The sequence below is a fragment of the Triturus cristatus genome, chromosome 2_2, assembly GCF_964204655.1.
Source record: "Triturus cristatus chromosome 2_2, aTriCri1.1, whole genome shotgun sequence".
NCBI lineage: Eukaryota > Metazoa > Chordata > Amphibia > Caudata > Salamandridae > Triturus > Triturus cristatus.
Window position 1 is genome coordinate 125,636,078 of NC_140582.1, and position 20,464 is coordinate 125,656,541.

Here is a 20,464-nt window from a genome sequence, read left to right on the forward strand (position 1 = left end):
CCAGTATCTCAGCGTGTTGCCAGTTTGGAATAAAGCGTGTTTCTTTATGCACGGCCTGAACCATGTCTAAATTGCATTTACCCAGCAGCAGCATATATGCTCTAAACAATTCACTGGGAAACCCATTCGGACCTTGGGCCTTGACTGGGCACAGTTCTGACTGGGCTGTGTCCAATTCCTCAACTGTGAGAGGTGCCTCAAGTAATATCCTGCTTCAGCTGACTACGCCTTCAGAGGGAGGTCATCTAAAAATGTCTCAATCTGCACAGCTGTCAGGGCATCTCTATTTGCATGTAGGGCCTGATAAAAAAAATTGCAAAACTGTTGGCTATCTCATTTCTATTAGTGAGTACTGTCCCATGACCGTCATGGACCACAGGGATGTGAGCCAGTGTCAGGGCCTTCTGATAGTCTGTGTAGTAATTTCCCAGATTTATCTCCTCATTGGTAGATCCTGCTCTGAGAGGCCAGCCATGTGCTCCTAGACTCCTCCAGTAGTACCCCTTGATACTGCAGTTTGGCGTAGCCCACTTGTGTGCGTGCCCCCCCTCCTACGCCTCTCCAAATCTACAATTTGGGCCACAATCTGTGATAATTACATTCCACTCCACAGAATCCTATGTCAGCACCAAATATCATGGGTTACATTGCTTCCAACAAAAAGTTCATGGAGGATACAGTCTCTCTGTTAAGACAGAAATATTTGGTCACGTAGTGGTGCAAGTGCAAACTGAAACGGAGAATGAAAGAGGCCCACTAAAAGCCACAATACTACCGGGGAGTAGTCAGATAACCACCTGGGTAGGATCCTTACATTCAAGACACTATGAGCGTAACCTATCGGCACGAACATGTAATCTAGCCAGTAGAAGGACCCATGTACTGTAGAATAAAAAGTATAGCCTCACTCAGTGGGGTGGTGAGCCCTGCAGGTATCAACCCATCCCACTACATCTGCTAGGACTCTGAGGCGAGACTCCTGCATTTCACCCACTGTTGGACTTGGTCCTTTGTGGCTAAAGGTTCTTAAACTTTTTGCCTTTCTCCTAGACCTTTTTCTGACACTATGTTGCCAACTTAGATGCTTTGGGCACTTTGCCACTGCTGATCAGTGTCAAAGTGCAAGTGCTCCCTTTATAAAGTGTTATGGTAATTAGCTGTCTATAATTAGTATGTTTGCCCTACTAGTAAAGTCCCTAGTGCACTATTTGTGCCAGGGCTGGTAATGCAAATGCTACTAGTGGGCCTGCAAGACTTATTGTGCCAACCACACTAGTAGTCCTAAAGAGAGATCTCAGTCCTGTCACTGCAGTGCCTGCGTGCAGTTTTTTAACTGCCTTGTTGTCCTGACAAGTGCACCCACTTGCCAGGCCTTACCTTCCCTTTTTATGCCCATCAGACATCCCTATAGTAGGGCCAAGGTACCCCCCTGGGCAGGGTGCAGTGTATGTGAAAGGCAGGACATTACTGAGGTGTGTGCCATGTCCTGACAGTGAGAGGCTGCCAAAGTCGTTTTTCACTGTTGCAAGGCCATCTTGCCCATAGGACAGAATGGGGGATGCTGTGTCCCATGGTTCCAGCATATCTTCCCATAAGCACAAGATGGAGGGATGGAGTTTAATGTGCCTGAACTCAGAATTTAATAACACATCTTTTTGTGAAGATGGTTTTTAAATTGTGTGCTTAGAAACCATGTTTTTAAAAGTGGCTGGTTTCTTGTCTTAAACCATCTTGTGGGCCTTTGCCTGATTGTATATTGCCTGCCTGGGTTTAGATGTGACAGGATCAGGGAAGTGTCCTGACCCCAGGGAGGAGAAGGTGAGACAGCAACAGCCTGGGTCTGCATTTGATGTAGGGGGGAGGAGTAGCCCCCTGGGTGTGAAGAGGGCTGTGTTGCTGCCACTAAAGGAAGGCTCCACCTCCTACTGAGCTTCTGGGCCCCAGACACCCAGTATCAAAGGAAGAAGGTGTGCCCTGGCAGAAAGACACCCAGAACTGGTTTGGACTGGGCTCAGAGCCCCCTGAACACAAAGACTTCAAAGGCATGTCGGGGTATAAATGTAAGAGCTGAAACCCCTGAACTCAAGACTGCAATCCATACTGAAAAAAGAATTAAACCTACTTTGTGATCAAGAGGAACATCTGCAAAGGAAGAACAGGTGAAGAGACTGAAGAGAAGGACTTCCCTTGCTGTGTGTTCTGGAGCTGGCCTGCAGTTTGCTGATTTGACTAAGGAGAGGACAAGGGACTTTGCTGTGTGCTGGGTCCCCCTGCTTGTGAGGACTTTGCTGTGTGCTGTGTCCTGAAGTAGCGTGTCTCCAAGAGCCCGAGGAGAGCTGGTCCCCTGTTGTGGAAACTCAGGAACACAAAAGTTGCCAACCGTGTCTCAGCGACGCTGTGTGCATGGTGCTCTTGCACGCCTGAGACTGCCGTGTGGTCCTGGTACTGTTTACAAGGTGCCCCGAGATCGCATTGCCCCCGCGGCATGAAACATCGTCCACGCTGCTGTTTGTGGCCTGGCCCACCATCGTAACTGAGGCTGTGAGTGAGGATCACCACCGCCGGACCAAGCAGCAATGTGATAAAGGATTGCCTGGAGCTAAGGAAGCTTCAAGGTGAAAGGGATCGTGATCATTGTTCGTCGAAAGGAATCTGACCAAGATCATCAGCGATGGAGAAGGCAGTGCCGTAACCTGTCCATTTACAGCGCCGCCTCGCAACAGAGCCGCAACGAGATCGGGATCACCCAGCAGGACATCCGACAAGCGGGGAGAGAGAGAGGGAGAGAGGCAGCGCACCCCCCCCAAGTAAGGCTTGGACTCCAGTCGGGAGCCGCAAGCGTGTGTGACCTGGGGAGGCGTGCAGGAGGAGTATAGCGTGCTCCTAGCTCTCTCCTGCTGCACCGAGTTAGACGCGCTGAGTTCCCGAGTGGTCTGGACCTGCCCAGCAGAACCGGGACCGCCCCTGTAAGTCTATAACCGATGTCTCTGCTGTTCGGGCCTAGTGGGGGCACGGGTTGACCGCGCAGATTGCATCACGAACCACGTTATTGTTGCATTATGAACTGCCTGATTTTGCATCGCCAATCGCATTATTATTGCATTACGAACTGCCTGATTCTTGCATCACGAACCGCATTATTATTGGGTTACGAACTGCCTGATAATTGCATTACGAATCACATTATTATTGCATTACGAACAGACTGATTCTTGCATTAAGGACTATCCTATTATTACATAACGAACTGCATAGCATTGCATTAGGACTGCAGTGGAGATCGTAAATTGCTCATTAATACCATAAGAACCTACAAGTGATTGCTGGCCTGGTAACTGGTCATGTGAATTATTACTCATACGCAATGTTGGTTTTCTATCATTTGACCTCGTCGTATTTCTTTTTATAAATATACTGTTCTTTTTCTGAAACCAGTGTGGAGTCCGTTTGTGGTGTTATCACTGTGTTACTGGGAGTGTGGTTGCAAATACTTTACACATTGCCTTGGAGAAAAGCCTGGCAGCTCGTTCCAAGCTACCAGGGGGTGAGCAGGGGTTACCCTGACTAGATGCAAGTGTCCCTATTTGGACTAAGGTACCTACCTCAGCCAACTAGAGATCCCCAGTTCCAACACCCACTCCCCCAGATATACATCATCTATCGCGGTCTGAATATATAACGTCGTTTCAGTCCCTTCCAATGGCAACCACCCCATACAGCAAGGATCCCCAGGTACCCACCATTCGGTCCACAAACATCTGACTAAGTGGTGGAGGGGCATAGACACTGCCTAGAGGAACCTAGATTCCCCATTGATGGTTACTGTCACAAACACAACCCTCCCCTTTGTGTCCACCCATGTCTTCAGAGACTGAAAGGGAATCCTCTGGTGAATAAAAACAGCTTATCTCCTCGAGAGCCTCTTTTAAATCCTGAATGGAAGGTTTGCACATAACCAAAGTGTCCCAGACAGAGAGCCCTAGACACCAGGAGATGTGTCTCCTGCAACAGAAAAACATCGGCCTGTAATTCTTTGGTCTGTCGGAGCACTGCACCTCATTTCAACTTATCCAGGACCCCACGGACATTCCGGTTAATGATGTGGAGTCTCCCTAATGGAGCCTGAGCATTTGCAGTCATCATCTGGGCACGAAAATTGCATATGATGGACTGTCCATGAGTAGAGCTATCGCACGGAGAGCACAAGAACCACACATGAGACATGAGAAACAAATCAAAACTGTGCATCCCGTCCACCCTCTCACACACCCCACCCCACCCCTATACCTAAAAAACATTGAAGTATCTGCTGCAGAAGGAGTCCAGCTCCGACGCTCAGGAAGTGGATCCGTCCAATGGATACCCAAATGCCCCATCAACATATAGTCTTTCTGGAGGATTTGGTGTGAAACTATCCAGAAATGCGTGCAAAATAGCTTGCCATCTTTACATAAAGGCTGTGTTCTGTCAATTTGTCCTGTACCCCGGCCAGTTTCTGTTGTGCTGAAGGTCCTGTTTCCAGATGGATGGTTGGGGGATATCGGTCAATTCCTCATATTTGGACACAAAATACTTTTTCGTGATTGTAATGATTTTCAGCATTTTGATCAAGTATCTGAAAGGGAGATTTGGCATGTGATTCTCTTACTGAAGTTTCACAATGTCTTTGATGTATGTTGTACATGATTGTTTCAGGTGTGTTAGACTAATTAATTCAATGGAAACAAAGCAAAACTACACCACCTAGAATGCATTAGGTGATCACACAAAAACTACGACTGAAAACAGGGGGTATCATTTATGAGGTTTTACCATAGGGCAGCGCCACAGGCCTTCCTGCTGCCCTGCCCTACAGTAAAAGAAAAGGGCAGGAATTACCTGTATCTTTTAGAGATAGCGCATTCCTATCTTTTTCCCCTGAGCCGGTGCAAAATGGGCTGCCGTGCGTCAATGCAGTCACCTTTGCACCATGGTGCAAGGGTGCCTGCATTGCGGGGGTGAATATTTCTATGCAGGAAGGGAGGCCTTCCTGCACAGAAACAAGCAGAAGAGGCTTTTTCATCTTTATATGTAAGCACACATAGAAAAAGGAAAAACGAGAATCCTCATTGTGCCTCCCTTACGCCTCCCCTGGATAGGAGTAAGTGTGTGGCGCTGCCTCAGATTTATGATTTCTCATAAATCTGGGCAGTGTCAAAATGCCACATCCCCAGAAACACCCATTGCGCGCCCCTTTAATGCAGAAAACTATGTTAAAGGGGACAATATTTACGAGGCAGCATTAAGCCAAATCAGTGGGATAGTGCTGCCTCGTAAATATGGTGCAGGCTCCTGCGCCACTAAACTTCACAAAAAGTGACATTCCGACGGCGCAAAGGGCCTTATTAATGAGGCCCACGGTTCTTAATGGCCTGGAAGGAGTTAGTCAACCGAGTTGTGTAAAGTTGACTTACACAACTACAGAAGGAAAAGCAACTTTTCTCCTTTCCAATGAAGTTTATGAAAGGACTAAATTCGGGGATCCAACAAAGTCCAACCAAACTCCTTTTAGTTTTTCAAAATGATCAGCAGACATGCGCATAACCCCACTGAAGCTCATTTCAGGCTAATTCGCCTCATGAATAATATAAGTTGATTTCCGGAGCCCAGCTGCAGTTTTAACCTTTTACACCTGTAAACAATGTTGGCTGACAATCAGTGGAAAGTTCACTAGTGCATAAAGTGTCCGTTTAAAGAAAACATAAACTAGTAATGGATATCGCAAAATATTTATCAAAGACTGTCCTCTATTGGACAATGTTATTTTGGAATGAGTCAGGTTTACTTATCAGCCGCCCTTATTATTAACGGATACAGCCAGACTACTGAAAAATCTCCATCCTTTTGTAACTGTCGCCAACCCTATTGGTTTGCAAAATGTGTTTTGTGCAGTTTAATTGATAGCACATACTCACAGTGTCAGTTTTAAATAGAAGGGCACTGGTTTCATTTATCAGGTAAACAGAAATGGCAATGAGGCTCTAGACAAGACAATTAATTGTTCAGCCCTTTCGAAATATCATTTTTGAAGCTTTCAATTACTTTAGGAAGGTATTAATTTATTGTGCTGAAACATTAGCTGATTCCTACACTAACGTATTAGGTGCAGAAAACAAACGACAAAATGTCACTTTAAAGTGAGAGAAATTGAACTTATGAAATAAAGTTTTTGAAATTCAGTATTTTAACACATGGAGATCTATCTATCTATCTATCTATCTATCTATCTATCTATCTATCTATCTATCTATCTATCTATCTATCTATCTATCTATCTATCTATCTATCTATCTATCTATCTATCTATCTATCTATCTATCTATCTATCTATCTATCTACCTAAATGTCTGTCTGTCGGTCTGTTCCACAACTCTGTAGTTGTTCACATTGAAACATGATCTCCCATGGCAGGTTAGCGATCAGCCACGGTCCTTGCAGGTAACAGCGGTGGGCGGTGGGGCCCGGTAAGGGGTATTTCGAGGGACGATGGTGAGGGAAAATGAATTAATTATTTAATTTTCCCTCAGCATCGTCCATCGAAATTCCCCCTTACCCGTCCCCACCACCCCACCGGTGTGACCTGCTCGGACCACGGCTGCTAGTGATGTGCTGCAGACAGCACCAGTGTGCATAGTCATACTGATGTCCTGGCCTCTGGCTACCCTCCCATGCGGATATCCAATGGCAGTTATTTATTGCAGTGGCCTATAATAAGAGTGAGACGTTGAGCAATAGAAATCAGCAGTCCAGAGTGGCAAAGTACAATGGGCCAGATGTACAAAAAGTCACAGAATGCAGCGCAGCATCCAAAATGCTGTGCTGCGTTAAGTGACAGAGGGTGGTAGCAGGAGAGCACCATATCTACAGAGATATGGCTGTCTCCTCCCCTTTCCCTCATGCCAGTGCTGATTTCAGCTGCCATGTGCGAGCACACAAGTTAGTGCCGATGGGCCCGATTCACAGAACTAACTTAAGACAAAATCCTAAACTTAGTACCATTTTGGTATTCACAGAAGCCACTTACTAATTTTGGTATTCACAGAAGGCACTTACTCATTTCGGTATTCACAGAAGTTAGGACTCCTAACTTTAGGATTCCTAAATGCCTTCTGTGAATACTGAAAGTCTTAAAGTTAGGATTTTTCTCTGTTTAGCAGTAGTAAAGTTAGGACTCCTAAATGCCTTCTGTGAATACCTAAAGTCTTAAAGTTAGGATTTTTCTCAGTTTAGGAGTATTAAAGTTAGGACTATTCACCTCTTAACCAGAGATGTCTGTGGGGGTAGGGAATAATCCACCTCCGCTGAGTAAGTAAACCCTATGTATTGGCTGTAGGTTGTTCACGATTGAACCTTTTAAAGGATCACCCCGTAGAGGTACCCTCTCTGAATTCCGCATATGTAAATGTCTGACGAAGACAGCAATTAACATAACAGTAAACTGTAGACATGCGGTTACAGAGATGCTGCAACAACATGGACTGTATCTTGCAGGTTGAGACGTTACCTTTGTGGTTGAAGGCCCACGAAGCATTCAGGGTAGAGGTATTCTATTCATGGGTTACATCCCAGGAGTAGATGCACAACAAGCCACTTTCATGCTTACACTGTAGCTGCAGTTCCTAACAACTGCACAGTTTATGAAGCACTGGAAATGCCATTAGCATACCAAGAACACTAACATTGGTTTTAAGGTGCCCTACTACATACAAGAATTTTATTTAGACTAGGCCCCCTTATTAATGAGAGGACAACATGGACAGTCTTAGCCGGTTGCACACCCTTCCCAGATATAGAAAATCTGACAGCAGCAGAGCTATGTATACTATGCACAGATCAGGTTAAAACATATAGATGTTTGACATAATTTGTCATGAGAACAATGCCAATCAATCCTGCAAGGACTGCTCAAGCTGCAAAACCACAGTTGGCTACACCTAGAAGTAATTCAGTGACTATCAATGCTGTAATGGGTAAGGTTCCTGCCAGACCGGTGGAGATTCTGTTCTGGATTGAACAAAAAACAAATCAGCATGAAGCAGTGTTTACCCATATGAGACCCCAAGATAAACACATAATTCTCACAATATGCTTGCCAATGGGGATGTCTCCCTCAGTGGAAGACTGTGCCACTTGGGGTACAGTCGTTGCTGCAGTATATATCAGAACAAATGATACATCCTCATTAGCTGTTTTGACAGAAGTGCTTAAACTGATCCAAAATGAGTACAGGGCAGCCCCTGCCTTGGAATAAGGAATGAAACTGATGGGCAACTTTGCTGCAGTATTTACCATTATGTTAAGTAACTTTAAATGGGAAGGAAACATGTTGGCTGTATGCCAGTGACTCAAGAATTTAGTTCCGGGAGACCAGAAGTGCGAAGTACCAAACATTATTGAGGGACTATGCAACTGTAGGTAGAGATAATTGGGGACCAGACTTAGCAAACCACAAATGAAGGGTAATTCTGAAAAGGATAACTCAAAACAGACATCAAATTTCTCTTCTAAGGAAAGTGGGATAATAAGAAAAATAAAGAAAATGCTAAAGCATGGGGTGGCTCTCCTCAACAGGAGTGCACTGAAATCGCTATCATTTTTGTAACTGTGCCGCTATTAAAATGCCTTGTAGGTATCAAGATCCTGATGCACGTTCCTCTTGTTCCTTTCAGAATTCACCCAAAAAAGGCTTGAAGAGAGGGTCATAATCAGAGTGCAGAGTGCAGATCAGAGGAGTACATGAAACTGAAGAAGGACTCACAATGCTCGTTTGACTATATAATAAACAGGAAGTTAAATCTAAACAGTCCAAGCCTCCATTAAAAAAGAAGGTGGTACTGGCATTAAAGTCACGCACCCCATGGATATTGACGACATTGCTTCTTAGCTGGGAGTGGGCGCTGACCATGCTGAACAGCAGAGCAGAAGTCACGATAGTAGGCCAGAATCTGATGGAGTTTTTGGCGACAGTAGCAACAAGTGACTATATTCAGATGGAAACACTGGAAAGGAGATTGAGTGCCCCAAATCAATTATATGATTTGCAACTCCAAATGGAGGGGAATATAGAACATACCGTACATGTTCTCCTTTGCGATAACTTGTCAATCGGCTATTGCATTCTCTTGGCGAATAAGGATTGGCCACCAGAGTTTGTTTTGATTTGCCCCAGAGGCTGCCCCTATCCTTCCTTGTTACATTTACGTAGCCTGCAGTAATTGGAACTCCTCCCATTGTTCGGGTTGGCAAAGGTATGATTGATGTATGATTGTGGTGTGTATGTGCTTAAGGGGTTAGGGTATCCTACAATGAGGGACTCAGTGGATCTGTAGCCCTAGGAAGGTGGGTTACCATGATATGCATCATAGACACTGTGACAGCTCTCACGGGGGCCGTATAATGGCTGCCGTATTTCAATTAATATTTTATTACTGGGCCAAAATGGCTCAGAGGGTCAAATATATAATTATGGAAACTCTCAATAATTGCTTTGTCCCTTTGTTTCAAATGAGCTTAGATGATAATGTGAGTGCATTGTAAATCATTTTTTTAATCCAAATTATTACAAAATGGTCCAGTTCAAGGTTGGTGCAGATGTACTCAGTGGTTTAAAAGGTCTAACATACGTCCCATGAACATTTATAACCCACTCCCAAACTTCGATCATTGGGTATTTAAAAAATATATATGTATATCTGCAGTCTTATATAGGTGGGGCAGCTAATACATTTGTGATGTCTGTGTCATTTGAAGAATTATGGACAAAATTCAATTTGCCCATCAGTACTTCTACATATATCTTTAGATACATTTTTTTATAAATATGGTATTGCCAACATTGGGATGGATTCAGGACAGGACTGGTCGTAGCAGGCACTGGGAGTTTTCATGGTAAGCCGGAAGGGTGGGGGATTGTTTTCGAGTGGTGGGTGCCGGGTTTCTTTCTGGGGGTGGGTTTGCAGCAGTGCTGCAATATTGGCCCCCTGTAACAAAAGAGGCAGCAATGCTAAAGCGGCCAGCGGCAGCAGTGCTTCTCACTAGTAACATGCCCCACACCCCCTCAGGCTAGTCCAGCTGTGTTGCCAGGGTTGGTTTGTGTTCCCAGTCTGGCCCTTGATGGATAACATAGAATTTAGATAACTCTAATTACGTATTATGTGTGTAATTGTGAACTATTTCTGAACTATTTAAAGAATGATGTAGACTGGCTGGTGTGCAAATTGACTTGTGAGTTGAAAAAATCACGGGTTCCTGGACCGCCATCCATAAACACAAAATTGGAAAGAGCGTTAAAATGAGAAATGAAATTGTTGGATCAAGTAATTTTCGATTTCAACACTTTAAGATCCTGAATAGATTATATTATGCCCCACGTAGGATGCATTTTTAGAAGCTGAGAACAGTATGAAATCCTCTAGAGGGTATTATGATCCTGCACATGATATATATAAGTTTGTTGAGTGGAATGTTCCTGATATCTTACAGATGGATTTAAGTATTAGAATTAGAAGTATGATGTTGCAACTCAGTGCCTATATTCTTAGGCATAATAATATTACACCTTCCATATTCACATCAGTTATTAATCCTAAACTGTTTATTGCACAGGACAGGATTAATGTAGAACGTCACAGAATTGAAAAATGATTAAATTTAGTATTGCATCATTTTGAATTCAAACTGCCATTACAAAAGGTAAAGGGATTCTCATGGAGAAAACAATTCAAGAAAACTTAGGCACCCATCCTGGTCCTGTCAAACACATGAACTGGAGTGAGTGAGGAATGTACCCGTTTTCTAAATGCTCACAGTTGTATGAAATCTGTGTATGTGTTTACTATTTTAAAACATACAAATTAAACAAAAACGTGACAGTTGTCAGCTTGTCCCTCTTACATCTCCCTGTGCTCCTCACTTCTAGTTGGTGAACACAGGTGCCTTTGCTTTTCTCATATATACATGCTTTGCTCACGCAGCACAAATTACATCTTTGAAATTCCCAGTTTCTCTACATACCCCTTGAAGATGTTTTCAAAAATGTTTCTCTTTGTCTGTATTGAGATACATCATTTGGTATTGGTCACGAGGTCTTTTGTTACTCTTCAAGTCACAGATAAGTCTGTATTTCTGTTGGTGGCTAATTGTATTATTCTGTTCTCTCTCCAAATATTTTAATTAGAACGGTGATACATTAAATAAAAAATGTCTTACCCATTGTAAACATGGAAAATTCTTTCATGCTCTAGAATTTGAGGATTGTCCTAGATAGGAATGTCAGATGGCCACAATGCCAGAGTAATCTATTTAACCAAGGGCTGAAAAGCATCTCCCATCCTGTGAGAACGTCTTAACAGCAAGTGCTGCTTTCTGGCTTCCTTGACTTGGCTATCAGCTATATTCAATGTAGTACTGAGTCTTTTTTAGGATCATTCTTGTCAATTAATGCAGCTTGTCATATCAATGCATTCTGTAAATGTAGCAGTGGGAACAATGAGAAAGAATAGTGAGAGAGAATAGAGGAAATTCGGTGTAAACCTAATTCAACATTCCCTCAGACTCTCGCTGAATATGACTTCAACCTTGCAAGACAATGAACCAGTCACTCAAGTATTTTTGGAGTCCTGAGCCATACATATTTCAACTCTTTTTGTTTGGCTCTATTCAAGTTTAACATATAATTCTATATTGTTTGGCATCCTGTAGGCTTGAGTTAGTAGGAAAGGGGTAATAACATTCAAAATGTATTAATTACAGTGGCCCTCAAAATATGTCTTGCCCGAGGCCCCTCAAATCTTTAAGATTACACTGGAATCACCTTTCTTTCATCCTCTTCACTGAGGGGCATATTAGCAAGGAATTGCGATATTTATCGCAAAACGCGCTTAGCGCGTTTATTGTTATTGCTGCCTATCCTGGATATGTTAGCGGAGAAAACATGCTATTAGCAACGTTTGTGCTAATATATCCAGCGATAGCGTCGAAATGCCTGAATATCGCTGGAAATCCAGCGATATTCACGCATTAACGGCAATGGGGACTTAACCTGACAATCCACCTCCCATTGATAACACAGGTAAGTAATGTTTTGAGCAGGTGTTAGATTCTGGCGATAATCGCGCTTAGCGCAATTTTTTATATCGCACAGCCTGCGTTGCTAATAGGCGATAGCTGTGTTAGCGACTGCTTTCAGTCGCTAACAGTTTGGGTACGCCCACTTTGCATGTCATTAGCGATAAATATCGCTGACATGCAAAGCGGGCCCCAAACCGGTCGCTATCACCTGAAAGCTGTCGCTAACTGCTGATAGTGACAGCTTGCTAATAGGGCGATAAAAAAAATGGCGCTTTAGCAGCAAAAAGTGCCGCTAAAGCCCTTGATAAAATGCCCCTAATTTCCCTATCGAACGTTCACATTGGTTGTCTGTCTTAGTTCCCAAGCTGCGCTGTCTATAGTCCCTATACTAGCTCAGAGAAGTAACTAATTAAAGGTATCCACTTTAGGCAATGCACTTGTCTTAAAAGCTGGTTCACAGCTTGGTTCTTCACTGTCTCACCCATTCATGATAAAGCCCAATCTTTATCAGAAGTGTTTCAATGGCCTTTCTGGCACTCTGGCTTTGTCAGATGGGCCTTCTTCAATGGGTCAGCAAGTGGGAGCATTTTTTTGGTCCCGTCAGCTTTAGCTGGATTAAATAAATGTGCCCCATACACTGGCCCTTTCAATGGGCCAATCAGGTAGTAACAGACTCAGCGGCGGCTTCTCCGCTATGGCGGAGGAGGGTGCACCCTTCCCGGCTGAGAGCCAGCTGAGGGAAACGGGAAAAATAAATGATAATAGAACCATTTTATATAGAGCCAGCTAAGTCTGGGTGGGACGGGCCATAATGACAGCAGGGGAGGAGTAGTGCACACTGAAAGTGCGCTTGACGGTTTGGCTGGCTGTCTAAGGCCGGCCAAACCATCATGCCAACTTGGATCTCTCTCTCTACCTGAGCTATGCTGCACAGCCAGGTGGAGCAAAGGCACAGGCTCCTAGGACAAGTGTCAAACCAGCCCGCTCAGCCCAATCAGGGCGCTGCCCTCATGCTGGTAAATAGTATTACCAGCAGGAGAGCAGAGTCTAGAGCCTGTGCAGTGTGCACCAGCCCTTAGGGAATCAAAGTTGGGAACGGAGCAGAAGAAGTTTTTTTTTGTTATTTACCCAGCAGCGGCTCTTCTGCTATGGTTTCAAAACCCATTTTATTATTGTTTTTTTAGCTTGGGGTGGGACTTAGGACTGGGCCAGAGTAATGATCGGCTGGAGTGGAGTGGTGGGCTCTACCTACACTGCACAGGTGTTTTTTGGCTGGCAGTCTTATCACATGCGCAGTGACCCCTCTTCAACCCAACTGCAATGCTGCGGTTGGAGAGAGCAGGCCCAGACTCCCAGTCTTTCCTGGAGCGCACATAATCAATGCTCAGGCCAATCCTGAAGCTGCTCTCAAGTGAGAGCAGCTTCAGGATTGGCCGCAGGGCTGGCTGGGAGCCTGTGCCTGCCTGCAGCTGCGGAAAGGAGCGGATGAGCACGGTGCCATGCTGGAGGGCAGCTGGTGAGTTTTCTTTTTTCTTTTTTTGTATTTGTTGTCCCTCTTCCCCAGCTCTTTTGTGCATTTTTTAATCTCTGTTGTCCTCCGTTACACCACCCCGGCCCCCACCCCGCCTCTCTTCCCCTATACCAGCTGCTCCTGTATTTATCCCCCACACCCAGGGCCTGCTCTAGGGTGGTGCGACCGGTGCCACTGCACCAGGTGCTGACTTCGGGTGGGGGTGCCCTATTTGCAAGTATATTATTCTTCTAAGAGCACCTTCTGTCGCATTCCTGGCCTCCAGACATTTTCAGGAAACTATAGAAATGTCAAGATAACTTCGGTGATTGATGTTCTTCCTGGAGCGTGATGAGTTTTGTCTAGTGGAAGTTTTGACTCATCCAAACGTAGGACAGAGGGTTAATACACCTGCTGCTAAGAAAATGTACCATTCAGATCACAAAGTGCATATAATGTAAATAGGTTAGTGGGTTACTAATTTTGTCAGAGAGATCCTTTTGTTATTTGCAGTTTATACATTATATTCCTAACATAGAAGAGTGAGTTTTTAACTATCATCAAAGAGCTGCATGCAAACTGCAAGGTATAGTTTAGAGCGTTGTGATATTTTTCCCCAGTCTTTTGTCATCCTAATGTTGCAAAAAAGGTTCATTTGGATAGAAATCAATCCTGACGATTAAAGAGAACCCCCAATCATGGTGTTATCTTTTACATTCTAAGTTTTTGCTTCTTCAGACCAAGCACTGTTAAACTATACTGCCTACCAGTATGGATGACCTGGGATGTGACTCCCACACCTTGTAGTCCTCTGCCTTATGTAACATTTCCTTCACACTGATTTACACACCTATGATTGATTGTCTCTGTGTGAACTGGTATGAGTGGTGGCGGGGCTATAAAACTGATTAAACGCATCTGAGAGTGAGTGGTTATGGAGACTGGAGGGGTAGTGGTAAAGAGTGGTAGTGAGGGAATCCGTGACGGAGGTGGTCATTGGGGGCGCCAACACTGTCGCGCTGGGCGCCACCAGCCCTAAAACCAGCCATGCCCAAACCCAGGGCTTTAAGTGGACCGGGTCTCACCGGTGCTGAGCACGGGCAGTTTTTTAAAGGGGGCCTGGAAATGGGTCTCTGTCGGGCTCTGTGTTTTTTGCTCTGACACTCGCAGTCAGTTTTTTTACGGAGTGCAGTGACAGCAGGCACATTTATGTGCGCGTGCTCACACTGCTTACTTCTCACTAGTGAAGAAGTTACGGCATGACGTCATGCCAGGGGAGCATTGTAGGGGAAGGGAAATCCTTTCAAGAGAGCCATTTTCTCTCTGGATTTCCCTTCTCTTTTTGAAACTCAGGAGCAGTGACGTTGTTGTGGTGTCACTAGAGCTTTAAGTGGAAGCTTTTTCAATATTATATACAAGCCATAGTTGCTGCTTATTTATCTTATGCAACTAACAACCATTGACAAAGCCAATAGTTCTGACTTGTTGTAGGTATGATGTTACTTGTTGTGTCATATATTCTGGATGTAATGACAGAAACTGCAAAATACACACTATGCTAAGCACAGGTCTTCAGCATACGTGTTTTTAAGCCACTCCATTAATTACACTGGGCACGCCCCTTTGAGAGAACCCCCTCCCCCCCCCCCCCCAGTTTTTTCATCCCGCTTAAAGCCCTGCCCACACCACTTGTTATCAAGAGCAGCCGCAACTGGACAGAGTGCCAGACAAGCCAGACAAACTCTATTTACCCAGCAGCAAAGATATGCCTGACTTTTTAGCGTGTTCTGCTGACTCCTGCTTATCAAACTACCTGCCATTTGTTGCATAACAAACAGACAGAACAGCTAAGCGTCACTCTTTTTGTGAGATTGCAAATACCTGTCTGTGTAAATGACTGCTTTTACTGTGTAATCTTTTTCTTCCTCGCACAGGCACGACAAACACATAAACCGCGGTCTACTTTGAATGCATCACGTATCAAAATAATGGCAGACAGTAAAGAAACTTTGCAGTTACTCAAATTGGATGTTTATCCTGACTGCGTACAGCCACGTTCGCGCCGTTGGGATCCGCTTACCGCATCAAAGCTTTAGAACCGCAATTCAAGAGAACAAATTGTTTTTGACGTGATATTCACGCTGCCCGAAGGAGATAACAACGTTTCCTGAAAAACGAGCACAACGACGGAGTGATTTCCCTACGTGGACGGCTTACCCGCGAAGCGCAGCACCAGTGTAATGAACAATAGCTGCGGCAGAGAAGCAAAACTACATTTTGAGAGACTGAGAAAAATAATCTGTGGTGCAAATGCCAAGAAAAGCGCAACGGTGCCGTAAGTCATGGCAGCATTTGGCAAAAACAACTGAGCAAATGACAGCTTGTTTCACGAATTAATCGCCAGCATAAACATTCCTTTAGGAGGGGCAACCAGATCTGTGAACAATTCTCTTTCCAAATGATGTCGAGGTTTGGAAGTGTTGACAAGGCAGCCAGGCTGATCTCGCGCTGACTTGCCCTTTTATTGTTAACACTACTAATGCCTTCTGCACTATATGTGACTAACGCATGCACAAGACGCATTTCTGTTTATAATTTGTTGCTTTCATTACACATTGTATGTGGGAAAATGCCTATGTGCAGGCAGGAAACAAGGAAAGTAAACAACCACTGGCAAAGCCAAACTATGGGGCATATTAACAAGCCAGGCGATAAAATTATCGCCGCTAAAACGGCGATAATTGGCTTGATAATACGCTCTATGGAATTCCAATTGATGCCCATGTTAGATGTGAAGGGCGTCTAACATGGGCTTCAATTGGAATTCCATAGAGCAGATTATCAAGCCCATTATCGCCGTTTTAGCGGCAGTTTTCTGCCGCTAAAGCGGTGATAATTTTATCGCCTGGCTTGTTAATATGCCCCTATCTTACTTTACTATGCGAAGACGTGCAAGCAGAGACATTCATAAACACGTACAAAGGGGCATATTAACAAGCCAGGCGATAAAATTATTGCCGCTTTAGCGGCAGAAAACTGCCGCTAAAACGGTGATAATGGGCTTGATAATACGCCCTATGGAATTCCAATTGATGCCCATGTTAGATGTGAAGGGCGTCTAACATGGGCTTCAATTGGAATTCCATAGAGCAGATTATCAAGCCCATTATCGCCGTTTTAGCGGCAGTTTTCTGCCGCTAAAGCGGCGATAATTTTATCGACTGGCTTGTTAATATGCCCCAAAGTGTCGGATCTCTGGATGTGACAACATAGAGACACCACCACAGCCCTCTGAAGTCTGTTTATCTCTATATCTACCGTTCCCTCAGACGCGGGACAACTGACAATTTAAGACAGTGTGAAAAATGTACTTGGGTCCCTTTTAACATGAAAAATACACTCCACAGTATGGGAAGGAAAGTGGGTGTTGAGGAATCTGTGGTTAGATGGAGTACCCACCAGAGACTGCGTTACAGAAGGTATGTAACTTGTTCTTCTGATGGATACTTCCTTTTATTGTGAATCGATACCCAAGCAGCATTCTTAAAAAAGGTAGACAGTCTGAGCAGTGGACTTTACTCCAGGTAGTCAGCAGGACCAGAGGGGCAAAATACCCCTCCCTGTGGACCTGAGAATCAAGGGAGTAATATCTTGGTGGCTCTGGAGAAATGAGCACATCGGCACTTAGGAGTCTGTTTCCTGTGTAAAGCATTCTACATTTTGATACAGAGGACAATCCATCTTGCCAAGGTCCTCTTCTGGACTGTGTTCCCTCCTTTTTGCACTGCGGAAGTCGACTAAATGTCAACCCATTTGGCATACTCCCAGTGCAACTGCTCTTTCTCATTAGTGGGATGCGGCAGAGAGAAAAACACAGGGGCATATTATCAAGACAGGCGATAAAATTATCGCCGCTTTAGCGGCAAAAAACTGCCGCTAAAGCGGCGATAATGTGCTTGCTAATATGCTCTATGGAATTCCAATTGAAGCTCAGGTTAGACATGCTTCACATCTAACATGGGCTTCAATTGGAATTCCATAGAGCATATTATCAAGCTCATTATCGCCGTTTTAGCGGCAGTTTTCTGCCGCTAAAGCGGCGATAATTTTATCGCCTGTCTTAATAATATGCCCCACAGAGTTTTATTGTCTTCCTCAAATGGAAGGGGGGGGGGGCACTTTCTGTACAAAGGAAACCTGAGTCTAATGCACTAATTTGTCAGGCGAAGAATGTAGTGCATGGCAGCTGCACAGATAATGTTTGCAGCTAACTGACGTGTTGTGTGGAAATGATGGTGAGAAAGAAGATGGTTTTAAATGTATTAGGAACCCCATGGAGCATGTGTGCATAGGCTCAAAAGGTGTATACATAATAAATGGAGGGACAAACTTATGGCACCACTTGGGGTAACAAAGGGCACAGGCAGAAAAACATAAGAATGCCCTTTCAAAACAATTATCACAACAGGTGATTTGAAACATCTAAGTTTGATCAGGCAAATTGAAAAATGGGGAAAGGCCAAAACACAACCTTTCACAGTGCCCACTTCAACACCAATAACAAACCAAACAGGAGTACATTAGACAATTTAACCTGAAGGGAGTCAATGGGGCAGTCTTCACACTAGGCCATAATCTTAGCACAACCAATAGTATGTATGGACTTAATGGAAGGATGTTGAGAAACCAAAACTCATCCACAACTTCTGACGACAAATCAGACCTGATTAGAACGTTCAGCTTAATCTCCAAGGATGCATGCTTAGATTGTGGAACTTAGGGTGTGGAACTATGCCATGTTGCGGAGACAGAAGATTCTCTTGAAGAGGTAGTCAACATGGAAGGCACAGGCTCTGGTTTAACAAGTCAGAAAATATGATCCTCTGAACCCACTATCGGGCTATCAGGCTGAACTTTGGTTAGCCCTTTCTGACCTTGCAGGACCCATGGAAGCACTGGCAATGAGGGGTATTTGTACACGGGGCCAGAGTAGGCCTGCGTTAGAGTTCATTGCCTAGAGAACCTCTAAGAGGAAACTCTAAGACAGAAAATGTAGACCAAAGTACGTTTTCTAGAGATTGTAATCATTAATCATGGACTTGCCACACTGGGAAAAGACATCCTGTGCCACCCTTGGATCCAGATTCCACTTCTGAGTTCATCCACTCTGATGCTGAGAGAGCCTGCCAGGAAACTGACCATCAGGGAAATCATGTGAGGAAATAGCCACATCCACAACTAAAGAGCCTTCAGACAGAGCACATAAGACCCCAGACCACTTAGCTTGTTGTATTTTAATATGATGGTCATGTTTGTTAGGATCTCAACAGGCCTTCTCTTGATGGAAGACAGAAATGCCTTGAGGGCAAGGAGCAAGAATAAACCTATAAGCAAGCCCTTTCAAAACACACATCACAACAGGCCATGTGGACATCTAGGACTGACCAGGCAAAGGAAAAACCTGGAGAAAGGGCCAAAACATAACCCTCAACAGTGCCCACAACAAGGCCACAGCCAAAACCAAACAGGACTACATTAGACAATTGCTGCACTGTTGCAGTCCTTACACCAGGTCACACTCTTAGACCAACCACCAGCTTAGATAGACTAAGACAAAGGAAGATGAGCCACCAAAATCACATCCACAACTTCAGGCAGCAAATCAAAACTGCTCAGCTGGTTCAGCTCAATCTCAAGGGATGACATCATAGATTGTAGATCTTAAGGTGTAGAACCCTGCCATGTTGCTGGGAGAACAGATTCTCCTGAAGAAGTAGTTTAAGTAGAAGGGACAGGTTCAACCAGTGGCATCACTAGGGGGGTGCAGGGGGTGCGGACCGCACCGGGTGACACCATCACATGGGGTGACACCAGGAAAATGTGGAGGTAGGGAGTCACAAAAAAAAAATCTGTCATATGTAAGGTGTAAATGCACAAATCTAAATCTGCATGGTGGGCAGCCCTGATCATTACTACAGCTCGATTCTCACATCCTGTGCTCAGACCCTGCAGATTCGCCGATCTGACACCGGTCTGACTCCGACATACATGCCTTACGCTTGTTGCAGCTGCAGGCCGATTGCAGACGCCAAAGTCGGACTCAGCAAGTGATGCCGACAACAATTAATCGGGCGCGCCGAGCGAACCTTCTGTGTCAATCGGTATCTGGTGTGAGTTTAACCGTGAGCTGGTGAGTTAGTCAGTCCAGATAGTTGTGTCGCACTTATTACGTGAGTGTGTTAGCCTGTCAAGCCTGCTGCGCGGCGGTCGGCGAAGTCGGCCTCTGGTAGTCGGGCTCGCGCGGCTTCGGCAGTAGTGTGCCAGGCAGTGAGTGCGCACGGTGCAGTAAGGGGTAGCAGCAGGTATCAGATTGGCCCGCTATGACTAGCGCTTGGTCTTGGCAGCTGGTGTTCAGTATCTGTATTAGGAGTAGGACGTATGATTTAGCAAATCCACAGAACACATTTCCATAGCCGCCAAGGTTTCAGATTACTTGTGTATGTCAGTTCTGTGTTTTTGGTGTGCTCATGTCTGACATTTCTTTGCCTTTGAGTGACACTGTAAGTAGCCAGTGGCGTCACTAGGGGTGTGCGGGGGGTGTGCACCGCACGTCACCATGAGTTACCACACTGGGTGACACCAACCCTAGTGACGCCGCTGGGTTCTACAAGTCAGACATTCTGGGTTCACACTAGGGCTATCAGGTTGAGCTGTGGTTGGCCCTTCCTAACCTTGCTCAGGACCCGTGAAATCAGTGTCAATGAGAGGTACACATACAGGAGGCCAGAGTTATCCGAAGTTAGAAAGCATTGCCTAGAGAACCTCGAAGAGTAAACTCTAAGACAC